This window comes from Melozone crissalis, unplaced genomic scaffold, assembly GCF_028551555.1.
Source record: "Melozone crissalis strain CALT ecotype California unplaced genomic scaffold, PUWL_Pcris_2 ptg000068l_1, whole genome shotgun sequence".
NCBI lineage: Eukaryota > Metazoa > Chordata > Aves > Passeriformes > Passerellidae > Melozone > Melozone crissalis.
In genome coordinates this window covers 6797534-6819289 of record NW_026535846.1, presented here as the reverse complement: position 1 = coordinate 6819289, position 21756 = coordinate 6797534, and the positions used below count along the sequence as shown (strand labels likewise).

Here is a 21756-nt window from a genome sequence, read left to right as displayed (position 1 = left end):
TAGCTCTTGCCTTTTATGCTCTTACCCCTTTTACTCTCTCACCCTCTCACCCTCTCTCCCCCTCTCTTCTCTCTTTGCTGCTCTGAGCTGTGGCTGGCAGCTCCCAGCAGGGCCCTGCACCCAGGCCCTTTGCAATAAACCACAAGTTCCAGCCCTGGCTGCAGAGATCTCTGTCTCTGTCCGTCCTGACCGTGCTACCCCCATCAATCCTACAGCTCAGCCCTCCATGAGGTTCCATTTCCCAGCTTGGCTCCACCACAGACCAACATCCTCACCCCATTCCTGCCATGAAACCCCCCAGGCAGGCAGGGCTCAGCAAAAGGGCAGCTCCACACTCCCATCTCAGCAGCAAGAGCCACAGAAAGCCCTCCAGACCCAGGCAGAAAGTTTGAGCTGCTGCAGAGTGCTGCCATAAGCAGAAACCGTGGACACAGGCAGCCTCCTCAGCTCATCAATCATCAGGAGGGGGCAGAGAACTAGTCACCATCTCATCAGTTAATTACAACTGTTAATCATATTTTCATTAACCTGAAATGAAGCTGCCAGCACTGCCCCTCTCCTCACCCCATGGCCCAAGTGCCATTTCTCAGAGAGCAATTCTCTGCAGGAGGACACGCTCTGTCCTTCACAGCACACATCTGGCCAGCCATTTCCAGACCTGTTATCTTGCCTCTTTTCCACATCTCCACATCTGGCCAGCCATTTCCAGACCTGTTATCTTGCCTCTTTTCCACATCTCCAGCCCATCCCAGGCCTCAGCAGGCACCCATAGTGCCTTTGCCCTGCAGGAAATGGGTTCAGCTCCCTCACAGTCACCCAAACCTGCTCAGGGTGCGTTCCTAAGGTCCTGCAAGATCTGTGCTCTTGGCTGTCAGATTGCTGCCACACTGAGCATGTTGCTACAATAACATGCCCCATTTCTCCCTGTTTTTAAGGCAACCTGGTGTATAAGCCTTCTCCTGTAAAGCACTTTTAGTTCTCCATGTAAAGAGAGCTGTTGATGCCAGATATTCCATGGGACAGAGAGGAGGGGCAGGAGAACCTCGACCTGCAGGGCAGGAGGTCACACTGCTCAGTGTCCCAGGGGCAGCTCTGCTCCTGCTCCCCCTCAGCCTCCACTCCTGGCTCTCCTCAGGAGAAAGTGTTGATTAGTGTTAATTGAACACTTTGGATGCCACACCTTCCCCCAGGGTACACAGAAATAATGAGCACTGTGACATTTGAGGTCCCCTTTGCCTCTGCTGTTACAGCACTGTGCCTCAGCCCTGCCTGAGGGGACAGCTCACCTCTGGGGTGAGCAGGGAATCAGCATTCCCAGGCATGATCTGCTCTCCTTCCCTGCTCCAGCACTAGAAATCCCCCTTTCCAGGCTTAACCATCACACCCCTCGTGTCTGTGTGCTCTGGGAAAGCAGAGCCATCCCCAAGGCTGCCAAGCTCAGGGCACCAGCTCCATGGAGCAGCATTTACCAGAGGAAGGACAGGAGAGCAATCACAGATCCTGGTTCTTCCTGCTCATCTCACTATGGTTCAGTCTTGGCCAGTTAAGGTGACTCCCATTCTGAATGTGATAGATGAGTAATGTGATGATTGACTCTCACAATTAAAAGGCAAAAATCATGTATAATATATGTTAAGAGATGTTTTATAGATTTATAGTTATGTTTTATCCCCCCTTGTGTTGTTATCAGGGGGTGCCCTGGGTTTGGGACATTTGGGAGGGTCACTCGTTCCTATGGTAGCGCCTGAGCTCCAATCAAGGTGTCAGGCAGGGATCTCCACTCCTGGACAGGGAGAAGGAATGGATGGACAGAGCTTTGGGAGAGTCAAAGGATTAAAAGGCAAAACCTCCACTGTGTGAGTGAGCACATGGTGGAGAAAATCCTCTGCTCCCAGCTCTTTAATATTTTCTTTATTCAGTCTTCTGTTGTATTTTTGATAAGGTTTTAATAAACCTTTTGGATTTTTTAAAGTGAGGAGCATTTCTCACATGAAGTAGGTGGCCCTGAGAGGGAGTGGTGACCACCCTGGTCCAAGCCAAGCCCTGCAAGGGGCAGGACAGCACTTGGTCAGCCTCAGAGCTGTCAGAGTTGAGACAGCCACAATACACAGAGTGTCACCACACAATTCCAGAAAGATTCAACCACACAGAGTGACACCAGACCACCTCAGAAGGCTCCAGGTGCCTGCCCAACATCATCTCACCTCAGACGGTTTCAAGCATCTGCCCTGCTTGTTCTTCAGCCCTGCCCTTTACACCCCTCATGTTGATGCCCTGCCCCTGTGTGCCCTCTGCTCCCTTTGGTGGTTGCTCAGCACACCTGGGCACTCCATGGCTCATTGCTGTCAGTGCTGCTCACCTGCTGCTCACAGCTGTGCCCACTGGGGATGGGGCTGGGCCAGCCCATCCCAGTGACCCCAAACTGTGCCTGCAGCCCCATCCCAGTGACCCCAAACTGTGCCCACAGCCCCATCCCAGTGACCCCAAACTGTGCCCACAGCACAGCCCCATCCCAGTGACCCCAAACTGTGCCTGCAGCCCCATCCCAGTGACCCCAAACTGTGCCTATAGCACAGCCCCATCCCAGTGACCCCAAACTGCATGCCTGTCCCAGACTCCTCAGGTGGGGAGGCTGCACTTCTTCCTCCATTTGTTTCACCTCTTCATCCACTCCTGACATTCCAGAGTGAATTCAGCTCTGCCTGAGCACTCCCTGCAGGCCTGGGAGGATGTCAGGAACCAGCCAGGGAAGGGAGGAGAGCCAGCACCAGAGGTTTCAGGCTCTGCAGGTGCCTTTGCCTCCCTCTCTTGTCTCCCCCAGCCTCCAGGAGCCTCAGATGTGCTAAGCAGCCTGTGAAGGTGTTAATGGGGAATGGATCACCCCTGCCACAATTGTGATGCACCATGGCACCCAGGACAGAAATGAGATATAAAGTATGCACTTACTCTCCCAGTGTGAAAACTGCTGGGTTAAATATAACCCAGGCTGCTGGCTCCAGGAAGCGTGGCTGATCTCTTCATTTGATGGCAGAGTGCTTGCTTTGCCAAACAGCCCTCAATCCCCACGGAGCCAGCAATTCCCCCTGTGCTAAATGTGCATTTACATTACCAGGTATCAGAGAGGTGCATAAATTGCTTTCTTTATATGTATATATATGTGAAAAATGTGTGTTTTATGATTGGCTTTTCGCAAATATTAAAATGAATATTATATGTATTATGTTAGAAAGTTATGCTGTATTAATTTTCTTGAGTAGTGTGTTAAATATAGTTTTAGGTTATAACATAATGTTAAAATAGGAACTATGTATGTGGGATATTTTTTTAGGAAAGGAATGAGGTACTCACACCAAGATAGCAGCCACAGGACACCTAAATCTTTCAGAGAAAGAGAATTTATTGCTTCATTGTCAGAAGAAACTAACTTCTTCCTGCCTTGCTCAGCCCTGAAGACCTCATCAGGATTCACAGGAAGAAGCTGACACTGACCAGACAGAATCCTGTGTTTGAATGGAATTTATGCATCATGTATGAGGTGTATGAATATGCAACAGGCTGTTGCTTTTAAGGGTTAATCCTCTGTTAATGTGGGTCCTTTTTCGGGTTTATTTTGTCCAGAAAGAGGTACCTGAACTGTCCATAACTCTTTGTTTCTGTTATCTTATATTGTCCTAATCCAAATTATCCAAGTTATTATTACTCTAATTATATTGCTATTTTATAACCATTTTATTATCATAAAACTTTTTTAAATTTTAAAAACAAGTGATTGGCATTTTTCACATATATATATATTTTATTTTTTTTTCCGTGCGAAGTGTCCCAACCCAGCCTCTCACCAGCCAAGCCTGGCTGTTGTTTTTTGTCCAATTAGGTTTTTGATGAGGTAAAAGTCACCTTGGTTTCTGCAGGTGCAGGATTGAATGAAGGAGGTGCAATGAGCGGTCAAGGAACCTTCACCACCTCCCCGGCAGCCTCAGGGTAGCACAAAGCAAATAAAACACAAGATTGTTACTGGTTAGGGCCTATGGCAGCCTTGAGAATTAGCATCTGCCTTCCAGTAAGATTTTAGGCAGATTTCCTCTCCCTTTTGTGACCTTTTGGGCCCCAGACAGAGTCTTGGAGTGACAATAAGCTGCTTTTTTAATACACCATCCTGTGGCAGCATGGACTGCTTGGCACTCACCCCAGGCCTTCCATGGGATCATTTGTAACCCCCTGGACTGGAGGGACAGCTCTGGACATGCCCAGCAGCTCCCAGTGAGGGTTAAATGCCAAATGAGCACTCCCAGGAGCCACAGAGCTGCTCTCCCAGTGAAGCAGCTCCTCACCTTTTGCCCACAGTAGGACTTTTCTACAGCAGGATGCTGCAGGTGCTCACACCACCAAAAACGAAGCTGCTGATGCAAAGCCCTCCAAATTCAGCATAAAGCTGGGTTAGTCTGACCTAGGGGGAGGAGAGGGGAAGAAGGTGAGAAGCAAGGCTTGCTTGGAGGATGCAGAAACACTTCTCTGCCAGAAGCGACCTCCAGAGTTTGAAGTTAGCCAGGGTAAAAAGTCATAAGCCACACACTTTTAGTGGCAGCACTGCATTGCCTGCCACTGCATTCCATGCCTGTTTGCATGGGATCTTCTGTTTACAAGGGATCTGTAAATCAAAATACAACCCTTCTAATGAGCTGGCCCTGCCAAACACCTCCTCTGCCTACATCCAGCTGAAGGCTCATCAGCTGAGAAGTGTCAACCAGCTGAAACTTCAGGATACCCTAGATAGAAAAAAAAACTTATTCAAATTATCCCTTCTGGCCTCGAACTCCAAGAGCTCAAACCTTCTTTGAACCCTCATCAAAAGTGAAGCCATTTCTTGTAGCAGCCAAGCTAGCTGCCAGCAGCACAAGAGCACACCACTCACCTTAAAAAAGGCAGCATTAATATTTACTGAGTGAGTGCAGACTGCAGAACAGCTCTTATCTGTGCTGGTTAATTGTGCCAGCTTTAAGAGCAGCCCAATAAAGGCATGTCAGCAAGGCTTCTTTTTTTAAAGAGTGTGCCAGGGGATCTTGTTGTAAGTGAAGATCTTGGAGAAAAGTGAGGAGATTCATTGCATTAAGTGCTCGATGTGAAAGTGGGTTAGACAGGACTGCTCTCCCTGGGGGGCTGCCTCTGCCAGTCACCTGGGGAGAAGGATCTGTGAGAGACAAGCCAAACAAGCCTCAGCACTACCCAGTGAATTTAGGATGAGGGCCCTTTGCCAGCCCAGTTCTCTCCCTGTGTCCACTGGCACAGCTGGGTGAGGATGTTCCACAACACAGGGCAAGCTGTCCCATCTGACCCTCCATGTTCTTTGCGCTCTTGGGCCTGAGATTTGGATCATTTGTCCTTGATCTCAGCTGGAGCAGGAATTGTTTTGTCTCCCTGCTCTGTGCACAGAGCTCACCATCCCCTCATATGAAGCCCAGACTCACACACTAAAGCAGCGCAGAACCTGAGAAATAGAAAAGCTGAAACCTGAGGCATCAGTTCCCACTTACCAACCCCTTCTGCCTTTTCACCCTCATGAGAAAAGGACACAAGTGTCTCCTCACCTATTCAGATGCCGCTCCTGGGGGCACATCTGCAGCAACACCACTGTCACTGCTGGGACCAAGGTCCCTTCACAGGTTCCCTGTTTGGCTCCCTACACCCCACACTCTCACTGCCAGACAATATTTTCTTAGTGGCCCCACTTCAGGTTTCCAAAGGCAGAGTCTCAGATATCTGGATATTTTATTTTAATTGTGCTCAAGGCAGGGAGGGACACCAACAAAGCAACCCCTGCCCTTGCAGTCTGTGCACCCATTCCTCACACACCCTTCACATGTCTCTTGGTCCCATGGGGATATTTGTTCTCTCTGGGTTCTCCAGAATCTCTGTGAGTGCCACAGCCCACACTCCATGGCACTACAGCTCCAGCATCACCTGCCTCCAGCCAATCCAGGTCATGGTCTGGAGAAACCCTGAGGAGCAGCTTCCAACCATCCCAGCCCACTGGGGAGGCACAGCCTCACAGGGCATTTCCCAGCTTTTTATGCCCATGGTGTTTTTCTATCCCTTCATTTATGGCCCAGCACTGAGGCAGGGAGCAGGGCAGGCTGCACCCCCTGGCAGCAGCACCCCAGAGCCTGCAGCCTCGCTGCTGGGAGAACTGGGAGCCACAGGGGCTGATCAGCCTTGTTTCTCCAGGAGAGCTTTGAAGATGCAGGAAACAAAGGGGGAAATTTCAACTCACCTGAAGCGTTTTGCTAAAAATAGCTGCTCTTCCCTCGTCACAAGCTGGCGTTGGGCTGCTGTAGTATTTTAAAAGGAGGTTATAACATAGAGCCTCCTCCTGTTCCCTCCCTGAATCTCTGAGCAGCAGCTGCAGCACATGCACACACACACATTACAGCATGCACAGCACCCTGGCAACCAGGCTGCTCTCAAGGCTCATCGAGTGGTAGGTCCAGCTCAAAAAGCAAAACCCAGCCCATTTCTATGGGCAGTAATTGCTCACATCCCCTCAGCCCTTTGCAGGGGAATCACAAAACTCAGCAGCTCACTGCAGGAGGAGGGAGACTAAAACAAGAGGCAGAAACAACAAACAATCCATAATTACAGTAAAGAATTAAAAAAACAGGCTCTGCAGTGCCCTAGACCCACCTCTGATGGCATCTGTTTGCACTGCTGACACTCAGTCCCTCATCACAGCCCAGAGACCTCTGCCCCACAGTTCTGCTGCCGGGATTAACCCAGCCCAACCTGGGAGACCTCCCACAGAAGCACAGCACCTATAAATCAGTAAATATGCTGATTGGGATGTGCAGGTGATTAATTGGAGGTGATTTTACTGCAGTCTGTGGGGTGGGTACAGAGGTTCTCCCCAGTATCACAGGAGGCTGCAGAGGAGATGGATGCTGGCAGCAGTGCCAGGGTTGGTGCTCCCAGGCCCAGATTTTGTTCCTTCTCAGGCCCTAGGTGAACACAGCCCTTCACCAAGACATTCAGAGCTTAGAATAATTCCTCAGCAAGCACCCCACCTGGAGAGCAAAGCCTTCCTCTCTCATGCTCTGGTTTTGAAACAAGATGTTTTTGCAGGAGGGTTTTAAAGTCATCCACTCAGCTACAGATCACCAGTGGGAGATGATGCTTGGGCTAATGCTCAACTACATCTCCTAGGGCAAAGGCCAGTGAGAAATACTGCAGGAGAGCAGGCAGGGAGGGAGAGGAATTCCCTGAGCAGAAATTATTTTGAGCACAGAAAGCTGCAGAGCAGTGTGGAGCGAGGCAGAAGAAATTCAGGAGAGAGAGAGAGAGGTGATTTTGCTGGGGGGACACAAAAGAACAGAGGACAGGGGAAGCTCTGAGGATTCCTCTGGGGGGGAAGGAGGTGGGATGCTGCTCAGGGGGGCTCTGTGTGTGTGGGGGATCCCTGTCAGGGCTGGCTGGGCTCAGCAGAGCTGCTCCCTGCAAAGGGATTCCCTGTGCTGCCTGCCATTGGTGCTGGCACAGTGACGGAGCTGCTGGAGAGGATTCCTCTGCCCTGCACATCGAGCAGAAAACAGCAGCCAGCCCCATCCCCCTCTGCTCCCCTCCAGAGATGGGGGATTCCTGCCTCTGCCAGGGCTCAGCACTCACACAAAAGCACACAAGGAAATCCAGGGGGGTTTGTGCCTCTCTGCAGGGCTCAGGGGGAAGGGGCTCTACCAGCAGAGCACTGAGGAAAGCATTCAAAAATTCAGCTCCTAATGAGAGCTGCTAGGAAAATTAATCCACAAACACCAGAGGTTTATGTCCAAAAAGCAGACAGAGGAGTCCTTTTTTGGCTTTATTCAAATAAAGGGAGAGGCCATGGGGATTCCCCTGGGATCTCTCAAATTTTTGGAGGACACAGCCTCCTTTTTATCCCAATTTCCCAGCCACATTTCCCTTCTCTCTTTCCCCATTAGCTGAGGTACTTGAGAGGTTCAGACTTCCCAGAATGCCTGATACCAAAGATTCCCCTCTAATATATAACCCTCCCTTTTAATTTTTAATTCTTATGGAATTTAGGAGGTTTTCTTCCCCATTATTTCTTTCATCTTTCAATGCCTAATTTCATTTATCAGCAAACTTAAAGTTGATTTTTAAAAGCAAATATCTTTTTCCATTCATCAATCAGTGGAATCCTTCCCATTGTTTCTTTTACATCCCAGTGCTGGTTTTACCTACCAGCAGACCCACAGCTTGTTTGTAAAGACAAATCTGCCATTCCTCTCAAAGCCAACACATCAGCTGCTGTGCCTGAGCCCCCCTGAGCCATGGCAGGGTCTGTCCGTCCCCACAGATGCAGACACCAGCCAGTCCTGCAGAGCAGTCCTGCTCCTTCCTGCAGGAAAGCAGCCCAGGAGATGAGACCTGGGTTCTTCTGGTGCCTTAAGGGGCTGGAGCAGAGGCTGGATGGAGTTTAGAGGAATAAAGAGGAGATTTACTGAAGATATAAAGAGGATATTTATTTGTTGCCTTCAAAGGCCACACCCTGGCAGTACCAGAGCCACAGTTGTGCTCTGCCTGGATGGCTCCAAGATAGAAGCAGAAGAGGGCTTGGTCATGAGATCTCACTTTTATAAATTCTGGTCTATTTGCATATGGGAAGTAATTGTCTAATTATACTTTTAGCCCATGCAGTCCCATCCTTCTTGTTTTTCTCTCTTCACCCACATTGTTTGTGCTCTTGAGTCTGAGATTTGGATCATTTGTCCTTGGTCCCCAGCTGGAGCAGGAATTGTTTTGTCTCCCTGCTCTGTACACAGAGCTCACCATCCCCTCACATGAAGCCCAAACCCACACCTTACTATCTGTTATATGAAACCCAGACCCTCACACTAAAGCAGCACAGAATCTGAGAAATATAAAAAGCTAAAACCTGGGGCATCAGTTCCCACTTACCAACCCTTTCTGCATTTTCACCCTCATGAGAAAAGGACACAAGTGTCTCCTCACTCATTCAGATCATGCTGAACCACGTCTGAGTGCAAAATAATAGAGCCTAAAGCCTGTGTGGAGTTCAAGGAGTGTTTTAGTGACAAAAGTCTGCTCTCTGACACAGACCTCCATGGTGACCTTAGAACATTGCTCTTTTCTTGTCCCTCCTGCCAAGGGAAAGCTCACCCTCACTCTGAGCTTGAGGAGGGATAAGGAACAGGAGGTGGCTCATGCTCTGCCCAGCTGGGAGGTATTACAGTAGAAATTGCAGTGTAGGGAGCTCAATTGGGACCTTCTTTCCAGAGGCACTCTGCCTTTCTCCTTGGGTGTGAGCTGCAGGGGGGAGGATTTTGGGAGTGTTGGGTTGATTTAGGGGGGATTTGGGGGTTAATTTTGGGGGTCTGGGGGCATTTGGGGGGAATTTGAGGTTGATTTGGGGGGGATTTTGGGGAGATTTAGGGGGGTGGGGAGGTCACCCCTGGAGTGGGAACAGGGACTTCTGCAGCTACGATTGGTGCAGGGAGTTCTGATCTCATCTCCAGCATCCCAGAGATCCCCTGTGGAAGCAGTGAAGGTTTTGGCTATGCAGAAAAATCTGCTTTTTTAACCCCTCTGCCTCTTCACTCCTCCTAGCTCCTTAAGGAATATTCTGTGTGAGTTCTAACGGTGAACAAGAATTACTTAATGCTTGAAAAGCCCTGGGTCTTAAACCATTTTAAAAATAAAAAAGCTAAGTCAGAGTTGCCCTCTCCATCCTGCAATGGGGAGGGTAAAGTAGTCTAGAATGTTGATGATGAATGTGGGATATCACAGCCTGAGAGAGAGCCTGAGCCTCCTGCTGGAGCCCCAATCCCTCTGCACACCTGCCTTTGCCTCCACAGGGAGGGATCCTGGCAGAAATGGGGGACTGGCAGATAAAAACGTGGTTCAGCCCCCTGTGCCCCTGTCCCTGCTGTTATAAGTAAAAAAATCTCCCAATTTTTTTTGGGGAAAAAGGGGTTGCAGAATCAGTTAAACCAGTTGCTGCCAAGGTGAAGTTCTACCTGTTTGTTATTGTAATCAAGGTCGTTTTAGTTAATTAATTAATTAATTTTAGTTAATTTTGTATCGGTAAGGCCCAGGCTGGGGCTAAGTTGTCCTTCTCTCCTGATGGTGAGAGGAGGGGACATGGGGGGAGGGGGGGCATCAGAGAGAATGCAAAATAACCTCAGGACCAGCATGCCATGGGAAGTTACCCCACCAAATTTATCGAAAAGACCCCCAAAAACAACGAGCCAATACAGAATTAAGAGATCAGAGTGATGTCCGGACATGAGGAACAAAGTACCGAGCCTGCAGAGATGCTGAGAACCTTTGTTGCCCCTCGCTCTGAGCAAGACCTCAGCTGAAACCAATATTTGAGCCTGGAAAACTCAAATGTCGGAACACACAGGGTCGAGCCCCGCTTCTCTCGAGAGGACGGGACCCCCAGCTCTGCCCTTTAATGCACAAAGCTGCACATTCCTCCTCCTCCGAGTCACCCTGGGAGCGACGACGGAGGCCGAGCTTCCCAACCTTGAGCTGATCACTTTTAATAAAGGCATTAAAAGGAGAAGAAGTCTCCTGCCCTGTTTATTTCACCTGCCAGCCGGGGTGCAGATGATGCCGTTTTCTCCCAGCACAATCCCGTCGTTATTCAGCTCGGCAGCACAAGGTGGAGTGAGTGAGTGCGGGAGGAGGGAGGGAAGGAGATAACAAGTGTGCGAGGTTGGCATTTTTGAATCTATCCAACATTTCTCCGCGTTGCCGATTGCGAAGTGCCGCCCGCGGCCCCTCTCCAGCATCCCGCGTTGCCATGCCAACAGCGCCTGCCAGCCCCTGTGTCGTGAGGGCCACTCGGCTTTCCTGGGAGCCACGGGCTCCTGGCAGAGGGATGTGCATGTGCCTGGCCCGTTCTGACTCCCAACAAGAGCATTCTTCGGTCATTGCCCCCCAGAACTTCCGATGCTGCGAGATGCTTTACCCCTCTCCAGCGCTTTTGAGATGCCATCAGCGGTGCTTGACTTAATCAGGACATCCTGGCATGAAAACAGCCTCCTCCTGACCCCTGCACTTCTGCTGGGAATTAAACATCATAAAGCAAAGAGCTTTTCCAGCTCCCTCAAAGCCTGGAGAGCTGGGGGTGTGAGTGGCACCACCAGGAGACAACAGATACCTTCGAGGTGTTGGCTGATTCCAAGGACAAGGAGCAGTGGATTTGCTGCCTGGTCCCAAGCTCACACCAGTGTGACAAGGTGGGGATGTGGCACAGAAAGCAGGAACACCTCAACCAGCAGCTACCTGAGCCTGGGGAAACAGGAATTCCCTTGGATCAGCAGTGCCCTGTGCTGTGAGGATGGCTCACAGTGTGAGGGGAGGCTGGGCTGATCTCCAGGGCTCTCTTGCCACCAGTGTTTCTGTGATGGATGTCTGGCCATCACTGATTTGTTGGTTCAGTTTTCCCTGCAGAGCTGGGCTGTCCTTGCTGGAAGAATTATTTTGGTGGTCTGGGAGACAACTTCACATCCAGGAGCTGAATGGTGGACTGGGAAGCAGGCTCAGGAGCTCTTCCTTCTGCTGGGGGAGTGCTGGCTGTTACAGATGAGTAATGAGATGCTTGGCTCTCACAATGAAAGGGTGAATATTAGGTGGATGCTAAGAGAAGTTTGGTAGACGTGTAGTTTTGTTACTGCAATGTGTCTTCCCCTTGCACTGCTATCATGGGATGGCATTGGTCACTGGGGCATTTGGGGAGGGTTAGTTTGTTACTGTGGCATTACCTGACCTCCAATCAAGGTGTAAGAAAGTGATTTCCACCCCTGGATGGCAAGGAAGGAGCTGGCTGACAAGACTTTAAGAGGAACTAGAAGTATAAAAAGCAGAGCATCCATTTTGAAGATGAGCACATGGCTGGTAGTCACAGGGGCTCCCAGTGCTGTAGTTTCTCCTTATTTAGTCCTTTTGTTGTATTTTTTTTTGTTAAATTTTAATAAACCTTTAAAATTTATAAAAGTGGACAGTCATTTACCATGTGGCTAAGGCACCTTAGGTGCAGGTTCCCTGGGGACAGGGGCATCCAGCTCCATCTTTGTCCCTGGCCCTCATGGTTTTATCTACAAAGTGCTTTGTCCTCTCCAGACATGGAGGAAAAGTCTCCCCTGCTCTGGGGAGCAGAGACTGGAGCAAGGGAAGAGCAGAAATACAGGTCAGCTCACTTCAGTGAGTGTGATGTGTGCTGTGTCCTCCTTTAGAGCACCCAAGAAGATGTGGAGCCCTGAATTGAGCTTGGGCTGTGGGGTTTTTAGGCTTGGCAGTTCACTTCCCTTGGGACCCTGGGGAGGGCAGCAGGGGCATTTGCTTTTATTCAGTTAAAAAAAACCAGCAAATGTGATATCTGCAAGCCCACTGTGAGCAGCTTTAGCTGTGGAAAACCATGGCCAGCCAAATGTGTAACTCAGATTGGGATTCTGCCTGTGTTTAACCCAGCCCCTGCTCATCTCCTCCAGCCTTTTGGGTTGCAGATGAGGGCCAGAAACACCAAAGCAAGCAAAGGAAAAGGTGGTGCTTCCATGAACTGGGAGTTTAGGGTTTGCTGGGTGCCAGCCCAGAGCTCCCAGCTGCAAGTCCTGCCTGCACATCCCACAGCAAAGCTGAGCTCTGTGGCCATTCCTGCTCTCCACTCCCTGCCTTTCCCTCCTGGAGGAGGTTTGCAGGGAGCAGCTTTGCAGGATGTTTTACACTTCTCCTTCCAGTTGCTTTGTTCTCTGCCTCCCTGCTGTTTCCTTGGAAAAGTTAATTTCCCCTATGGACTTTCTTTAGATGGAAACATTCCCCCTCAGTGCAGTTGGTGAGCACAGAAAACAACAATTTCCAGCCTGAATGGAAATAATTAGAAGCACCTTTTGGTGAGGAAGAAATGGGCATGAACTGAGAAATGTTGCACCCTGGGCGCAATCCATGCCTGGGGTCGCTCTGTGTGTGAGATCCTTTCCCTTCCCTTTCCCTTCCCTTTTCCCTTTCCCTTTCCCTTCCCTTTCCCTTTCCTTTCCTTTCCTTTCCTTTCCTTTCCTTTCCTTTCCTTTCCTTTCCTTTCCTTTCCTTTCCTTTCCTTTCCTTTCCTTTCCTTTCCTTTCCTTTCCTTCCCTTCCCTTCCCTTCCCTTCCCTTCCCTTCCCTTCTCTTTCCTTTCCCTTTCCCTTTCCTTTCCCTTTCCCTTTCCCTTTCCCTTTCCCTTTCCCTTTCCCTTTCCCTTTCCCTTTCCCTTTCCCTTTCCCTTTCCCTTTCCCTTTCCCTTTCCTTTCCTTTCCTTTCCTTTCCTTTCCTTTCCTTTCCTTTCCTTTCCCTTTCCCTTTCCCTTTCCTTTCCCTTTCCCTTTCTTTCCCTTTCCCTCTCTTTCTGTCTCCAAACAGCTAAAGGTGAAGGAAATGAAGATTAAATGTGGCCTGGATTTATGGCAACAGTTTCCCAAAATCTCCTGTTTCAGCTCCAACTCTCTCCCTACCACCTTTGCAGCAGCTGGCACCAGCAAAAAGCAAATGTAACATGTTACTGAAGTGTTGCGACTCTTTGTGCACTCACCTTAGGCTGGTGCTAGCTGCAGCAGGAGGTGTTGGGTGGTGGAAAATCAGATGTTACAGCTATTGCTTCAGTTATAGATAGCTGTGCCTGGGAAAAGGCAGTGGAGTGAGAGGGGAGGGCTGGGAGAGGATTCACAGGGTGCTGGGAAGGATGGAAGTTTGACAAGAAAGTCTCACAGATATGTGTGCTAAGCAGAAAGATTTTTGAATGTAGAGTCTGATGAAGGAGTAGAGATGGAAGCAAGTTTTGATATAGAAGAGAAGAATTGCTGAGCCAGTCTTACTGGATAACCAAGGAGGCAAAGGGTGTGTTAGTTAGAAGGGGTTTTTATGGCTTAGAGCAAAGGATAAACCCACCCCAAATAAGATGTTTTTACCAAGCAGGAAGATAGCAGGCAACAAGTCAGCAAATGTGGCAAGTAGAAAAAAGGTCTCAGAATTTTCTACCGCAAGAAAACTGAAAAACAACTTCCAGCTTAAACTGTAATGTACTGACTTTTAGTGATTGGAGAACAGAAACATGAATATGGTAATTATAGTAGTTATGATACCCTATAGATAAAAGTTAAGGTATAGATTGGTTCTACTGTATTAAGATGCTCAGCAAAGAAAAGTCTATAATGCAATGTAACCAAAAGAAAAGTATATAATTCAATTGTAACCTAAAGTCAGGGTCTCCAGGCCTGCCTGCAGCTGGAGCTGACAGCTGTGGGCACAGCTCTGTCACCCACAACCCTGGATGCTGTAACATCTCAGATACAATAAACTGCATGTTGAAGAGCTGCCTGGAGTCCCACATCCCTCATTCAGGCTCTTACTACAGGGAACACGCTGTAGCCCTGTTCTGAACAGATTCTGGACTATTACTCCTGAAAAAAAAAAAAAAAAAAAAAAAAAAAAGGTGCTTTTCCTTGTGAAGCTGAGGCAAGGACAGCACGGTCAGCAGTGCAGCTGGCACCGTCAGTGTGCCCAGTGCCCGTCCTGGGCTCCAGCTGCTTCCCCCTGCCAGGAGCTCCCAGGAATGCTGCCTCCCCTGCTGCTCCCAGGTGCTCTGCTGAGCCTGAATTTTTGAAGAGAGAGCAAGAGGATTAATTTTCTCAGAAAACACGGCACAAAGTGGAGATGTTCTGCGGAGAGAGGATGATTTTTTTTTTCCCCCCTCCATGCTCATGATAGAAAATTGTAATAGGCTTTGTTCTGATGAGTGTTGCAGTACTTATCAGGGTAAATTTAGTATTGCCTCCTATTATAAATGACAAGAAAGGTACAGCTAAAAACAAAACTTTATCCTGACATTTCAGAAGCAGCTGTACTTAGATAAAATATTTTTGCTCGTCTTTTCAAATTGGGATCAATTAACTGCTGGATTTGGAATTTTCTGCCAGGTCAAAATCCTGTTACAGCACTGTTTATAGTCAGTCTAGGGAAAAAAACCACCAAAATGGAAAGTACTGAGGTAAAAGTTTTAATTATTAAGAGTCTAGAGCCGAGAACAGGGAAATCACAGCCCATCAACAACCCTACTGCTCTCTCACCATGTGAGTGTGAGCAAAATACCTTGTTTTATGTGTCCCAGAGGAAACATGGGTGAATTCCTCCTCCTGAGGACACTGTGGGATGGTGTGAGTAGGCTAAAACAGCAAAAGGGGAAGCCAGAGGGAGGCCAAAGGGATGGGGATGTAATTTTTTTGCAATGTGCTCTGTGCACGGGCACTGTTGGTGTCAGGGGAGTGGTGTGGGGGGCTAAGCTCAGCCTCCATCCTGACCCAGGGATGAAAATGGGCTGAAATGAGCAGGGAGAGCTGGGCAAACCTCACCTGTGGGACAAAACAGCACTTCAGTAAATTTATTGGGAGTGTCTGGCAGGGCTCCCCTCTGCTCTAGATGCAAATGCAAGGACAGATGTGCAGGGAGAGCTGTGGTTTTGAGAGGGATTTGGAAGACCAAAAGCATTTGGTATGGATGGAAAACACTTGCTTTTCTTGTTGTTTGCCTGCCTTCCTTCCTTCCTTCCTTCCCCTTTCTTTCCTTCCCTCCCTCTCTTTTCTCTTTCTTTCTTTCTTTCTTTCTTTCTTTCTTTCTTTCTTTCTTTCTTTCTTTCTTTCTTTCTTTCTTTCTTTCTTTCTCTTTCTTTTTCTTTCTTTCTTTCTTTCTTTCTTTCTTTCTTTCTTTCTTTCTTTCTTTCTCTTTCTTTCTTTCTTTCTTTCTTTCTTTCTTTCTTTCTTTCTTTCTTTCTTTCTTTCTTTCTTTCTTTCTTTCTTTCTTTCTTTCTTTCTTTCTTTCTTCCTCTCCCTCTCCCTCTCTCCCTCTCTCCCTCTCAACAGCTAAATGTGGAGGAAATTAAGATTAGACTCACAATTAAATTAGACTCCCAGTGTCACCTGGTGTGGATGATCACTGCTCAGAGCAGCTCCCTCAGCCCAAACCAGTGTAACCAGCTTCAAAACTTCTCTGAGGCAGTGAGGGCAGCAGCACTCTGGGTGTCCCTCAGAGGTGAAGAATCACTACAGGTGCTGCAAGGAAAGCTGCATTTTCCTGCAGTTCTTCTTCAGTTGGGACAGCCCTGAGCAGAGACAGCAGCTGTCCCTGGGAGGTGACAGCCAGGAGCCTTTGCAGCTCCTTGAGTGGCCAGATGTCCTCTCTGGGCTCTCCTTTCCCTTTCCCCTGTTTTCTCTCTTTCTCCCTACCCTCAGTCAGACTTTTATCTCCCTCTTGGTTCTTGGCAGGTTTTTGTGACGGTGTTTTCACTCCTGGTGTCTGTCCCCTTCCCTCTGCTCCCCGTGGCTGGAGCTGCTGCTCCCCAGCCTGGAGCAGACCTGCCCTGTGCTCCATCACTCTCAGCCTGTTGCCAGGCAACCCAGCATCACATGGATTTCACTCCCAAGCTCCCAAACAAACTGCAGTACAGGGGATTTTTCTCCTGCTTGTCCAGAGAGGGACCTCACCTGTCCCCATGGCAGCTCTGAGGGGTCTCCAGCAGTCACTGCTGGCTGCTGGCTTTGCTTTTTCCTCACTTTGCCTCCCCATCTGCCACCTTGGCACCTGGGAGGGCACACACTGAGTTCTGCTGGAAGGTTTGTTGGTTTGTGGGGCTCCCTCTGGGCACAGACCCACTTGGAGTGATAGCAAACCCTGCCATGATCCTTGTCTCCCACAGGGAATTGCTGAACAGCTCTCCCACCCTCAGACAGCCCAGAGCTGGGGAATTACACAGGAGCTTTGTTTTCACAATTCCAAAGGCTGAAATGGCTCCAGAAGTTGAGGCACCAGCCCAGGTTGCTGTTGTCAGCGGGCTGATGGACTGTCAGACCTGCCTCAGGGGCAGGACACACATCTCACTGTCTCCCAAGCCATAATGTACAAATCCTGTTTGGTGACAGCCATATAACACTCCTGAGAGCTAATTTTGGCACAATTATCACCCTTTTCAGGTCATAAAAGTCACTCAGCACTCAGCCACCTGATTAGAGCTGTCAGCCAAAGCCTCCAGCAGCCACTGCAGGGGTGAAGCACCACGGAAAAGCACGCAGGGGTTATCCCGCATGAAATGCTGAGCCAGAGAGGAGCACACATCGTGTTCCCAGGGGAAATGTGCTGCAAGTGCCCTGTCCCAGGCAGGAGGAGTGCTAGAGGAAGGAAGAACACCTCTCCCAAAGCAGGATGTGCCTTCAGAAAGCACATTTTGCATGTGGACTCCTGCATTTGCATGCTAACAGCTGGACTTGAGTGTCCAGCTGCCATTACAGAGAGAGTATCCAGTTCTTCCATCACAAAGAGAGTGCCCAGTTCTTCCATCACAGTGTCCAGCCTCCATCACAGTGTCCAGCTTCCATCAGTGTCCAGCTCCTCCATCACAGAAAGTGTGTCCAGTTCTTCCATCACAGAGAGAGTGTCCAGCTTCCATCACAGATTGTCCAGCTTCCATCACAGAAAGAGTGACCAGTTCTTCCATCACAGAAAGAGTATCCAGTTCTTCCATCACAGAGAGTCCAACTTCCATTACAAAGTGTCCAGTTCTTCCATCACAGAGAGTGTCCACCTCTTTCATCACAAAAAATGTCCAGTTCTTCCATCACAGTGTCCAGTTCTTCCATCACAGTGTCCAGTTCTTCCATCACAGAGAGATTGCCCCGCTCTTCCATCACAGTGTCAAGTTCTTCCATCACAGAAAGAAGCCTGCTAGCTGGTTTAGGTGTCTGATCAAAACTGAGACCAAATTTGGCAGGTCAGAAACCTCCCAGCTGGGAATGGGTCACTACCAGTGGAGATCAGAACATGGTTCAGGGGGTCCTGATCTGCTCCAGGGGAGGAACTGAGCAGAGCAGCTCCCTGGCACGGTGTGACTATGGAAAGGTGCAGACTGACAGCTGTGGGGATCCTCTTGCACCCTTTGTTGGGAGCTTTCAGGCTCCATTAGCTCTCTGAAATGCCTGTGCAGCAATGCACATGGCATGGGGCATAAACAAGAAGATTTAGAGATCTCTGTGTGGTCACAGAGCCGTAATCTCATCACAGTACAGGTCATGGGGAACAGGAGAGCTGCTTGAGGCCTGGAGGAGAGCCAAGTCACTCCAGTGCTCAGAAAGGGCATGAAGGAGGGCCCAGGGAGCTGCAGGCCAGCCAGCCCCAGCTCCATCCCTGGAAAGGTTAAGGAACAGCTCATCCTGAATGTCATCTCCACGCATGGGGAGGAGAAGAAGGTTACCAGGAGCAGTCAGCATGGGTTCAGCAAGGGGAAATCATGCTCAAGCAGTCTGATAGGCTTTGGGGGTGGGATGGCTGCCTGGTAGGCGAGGGAGAGCAATGGTTCCTGTCTGCCCTGGCACCAGCAGGGTCCTTGGCACCTCCCATAACCTCCTCACGGGGAGGGTGGGAGGCTGACAGGTTGGGGCTGGACAGAGGGCTGAGAACGGGCTGTGTGGCAGAGCTCAGGGGTTCTGATGGTGCCCCAGGGTCCTGCTGGAGGCCTGTGACTGGTGCTGCTGCCCAGGGGACACCACTGGGCCTAGTCTTGTTCAAATTAATGCAGCCATGGCCTGGAGGAAGGGGCACTGCATGGAGGACACACCACGAGCTTTGTCACGGGATAAACACAGGGGAGGACTCCAGGAGAGCTGGGCCTGACTCCCTGAGGCTGAGTGGAGTGCAGTGTCCCCAGGGAGCCTCTCCTGTCACCTCTGCTGTGTCCCCTCAGCGCAGGTGCTGGATGCTGCAGGGCTTTAGGCCAAGGCAGGTGGCACCTGCTCTGGGAACACTTTGTCCTGCAGCCAGCAGGGACCAGCAGCTGGGCTCCTCTGCTCCCCTTCCTCCTGGGTGCTGAGCCCTAGGACAGGAGAGCTGCGGGGCCAGAGGGAGAAAAAGGAGATAAAACCATCCACATCTCCATGTGGTGGTCAGCAGAGGAATCTTCTGCTCAGATCCTTGTCATCCATTCTGCTGCTGCTTCCAGATGTTTTTGTTGTGGCTCCATGACTCAGACCAGGAGCTTTGACTCAGAATGGGGCTCCTCTGCTGGCACAGGTGGGCAGGAGCATCCCTAGGAGTGAGAAGGGGGACACCCTCTGAAATGGGAAGGCCCAATGGGGGACATGGGCCTCAGTGATTCCATCACTAACAATAGTGAGCAGGTAGGCATTTTTGGGCACTCCTTAACTCTCTGCAGGGGTTGAAGGACCTTTTCCTTGCCTTGTGCCCTTCACACTGCCAGTCCCAACAGGATCAGAAATGCCAGTGCTCCTCCTGAGCACCATCATGGAAATGCAAAGAGGAAATCAGCCAGGGCTAGACATGAGGAATTTGTGAATCAGACGATGCAGAGTCACTAAAACAGGATCCACATCTGCCCAAGCAGCTGTCACCAAGTCAGCCCCACCAGACCAAGGAGGCTGTGACTTGTGGTCTTTCCTTGCCAGCACCTGAGGGTGTTTAGATGGCACTGAGGGGATGATGGAGCCTATGTCCTGTAGGATAGCTTGAGGGAAATCTTTCCTGCAGGAACCTGGAACTGGAATTGCAAAGACTCTGGTTTAGTGAGCTCCAGAGACAGAGGTTGTGTTCTGGACAGGGTGGGAAAATTCCCCTTTGCCTCTGCTTGTCTCCATTTCCACCTCAGGAGGTGCACTTCACTTACTTTCAGGTTGTTTTCTACTTTCTGCACAGAAATGCCAGCTGTAAGACTTTTTTCTCCTTTTCCATTCAATTTCTGGTTTTGTAAAGATTCTTTTGCTTTCTCAGCTCTTGTCCTTGTTCTGCTTTAGAAGAACAACCATCTTCTTCTGTTGGCTGGACAGAAGAGCCAGCTCTCCAGCTGGATGGGAGAGGGGATGAGGGAGATTTTTCACCTTGATGGCAAGCCCTTGGGAAAAGCAGCACTTGGGGAGTTGGCAGTGGCCACTGGAGAAGAAGGGAGGTCAGAGTGTGGAGATTTCAGCAGAGCAGCAAGTAAGAGAGGAGTGAAAATGAGTGATTTGATAGTGGAGGAGAGGAAATGGCCACAAATATGGTGCTCTGTGGCCTCTGCAGGGTGGTTATAGCCACAGGTGGCATCCCCAGCAGCCTCTCACAGACATTGGCAGGGTCAGGATGTGAATTTCAGAAAAATCCATCACTGGGCCCTCCCTGGAGAGCAGGCAGCCCCCAGCAGGGCAGGGAGACACAGAGTTTGGGGCTCTGGGAGGGGCCCATCTTAGGGAAGGCAAGGAACAAACCCCTCAGTGATCACGGGCACATCTGCATCATCTCCTGCCCTTCATGAGAGCCAGCAGAGATGGGCACTAACTCCAGAGCACTCCTTTATCCCAGAACATGGCTCCAGGCAGGGTGTTCAGGAGCACCCAGCAGCTCCTCTGGATGCATCCCTGCCAAACAGGGCTTCCCAAAGTTTCCTGCTGTGGCTGAGTGGTCAGATAATTCCTGGGACATGCTTTCTGCTCCCGACTGGGAGAACTTGCAAGCACAAATGTCACCATTTGTGAACATAATTTTTCCTCTTCATGTGTGCCTCTGACATTTGCTTTTCACTTACCTTTCCTGCCAGTAACTTGCAATCATGGCTGGTGGGAGGGAGCAGAGCAAAGGGGGCAGAGCAGGAAGGGACCAGGCAGGGCTTAATGGGGGCACTGGTGCCTGGGGGGAAATGCTTCTCAGCTCCCCAAGAGCTCCTCCCTGGTGCCCAGCAGCTTAAATCACAATAAACGCTTCAGAAAGTCACTGCTGTCAGGAGCTCTGTGTGCTGGCAGCAGCAGAGGAGGTAAATGCTGTACCTGTACAGCAGCCAGCACCTGATGGCACCAGGAGGCTCATCCTGGGCATGTGGGGACATCCTGCAGGGCCAGATCTGCTGGGCTGGCTCTTCTTCTTCAACAGACATGTGGAGAAACCCTATAGCTTTGGCCATGGACCCCTCAGCCACAGGAATTAGGGAGCCACAGGCTCCTGGGGGTGGTGACAAAGCATGAGTTGCTGGTGACACCGGGTGTGCGGGAGCCCAGGGGCACCCTGAGGGCAGAGTGCAGCACTGGGAGCCCAGGCACACAGGCTTGCTGTGGCCTACCACACAGTGAAATGTCACCAGCTGGGTGTCCTGGGGGTCCCTGCACCCTGCACTCACTGTGGAGCCCACAGGGAATGGCCAGCAGTGAAAGCCATGGGCAGCATGGCCCTGATTCCACAGGGGCAGGCACATTCACTGGCAGGTGACAAGTGCCACTTACCTGCTTTGGGAAGGCAGTGGAGATCACTGCTTAATTTACTAAGTCTGGACAAGCAGGGGTGGTCTGGGCACTAAACCAAGCAGAGAACCTTTTCCACCAGCCTCAGCAGTAAGGGAGAAGCTCTTCTCTCCTCCCATTCTAGCCCAGCCTCACTGTGGATGTTAAACCTTTCCCAGCCTCCCTTTTCCCCACAAGCCCCACAGGTTCAGTGCCCCCAGGGACACCAGGCCAGCTCAGCACAGCACTCAGCTCTTCCCTGGTTTGGGGGCTCTGCAAGGCCACAGCCCAATCTGGCCTGCCAGGGAGGAGCTCTTCCAAAGGTCACACCCCACCAGGCTTTTTGGGAGATGGAGATTGGGAGCACAGGATCTGTGGCATGCCTCTGATGAGGAAACCATGTAGAGCCAAGCCAAGCATGAGGGAAAGGAGCATTTGGAACCCCAGAGAAAAGGATGCTCCCAGATTCACACA

General features: G+C 50.2%; 1 protein-coding gene across 1 annotated transcript in view; it reads right to left on the bottom strand.

Annotated features, from left to right (window-relative positions):
- LOC128945622 (gamma-aminobutyric acid receptor subunit alpha-3-like) overlaps positions 1-21756 on the bottom strand; it is a 118250-nt gene that overhangs the window by 95691 nt on the left and 803 nt on the right. The window lies entirely within an intron of this gene.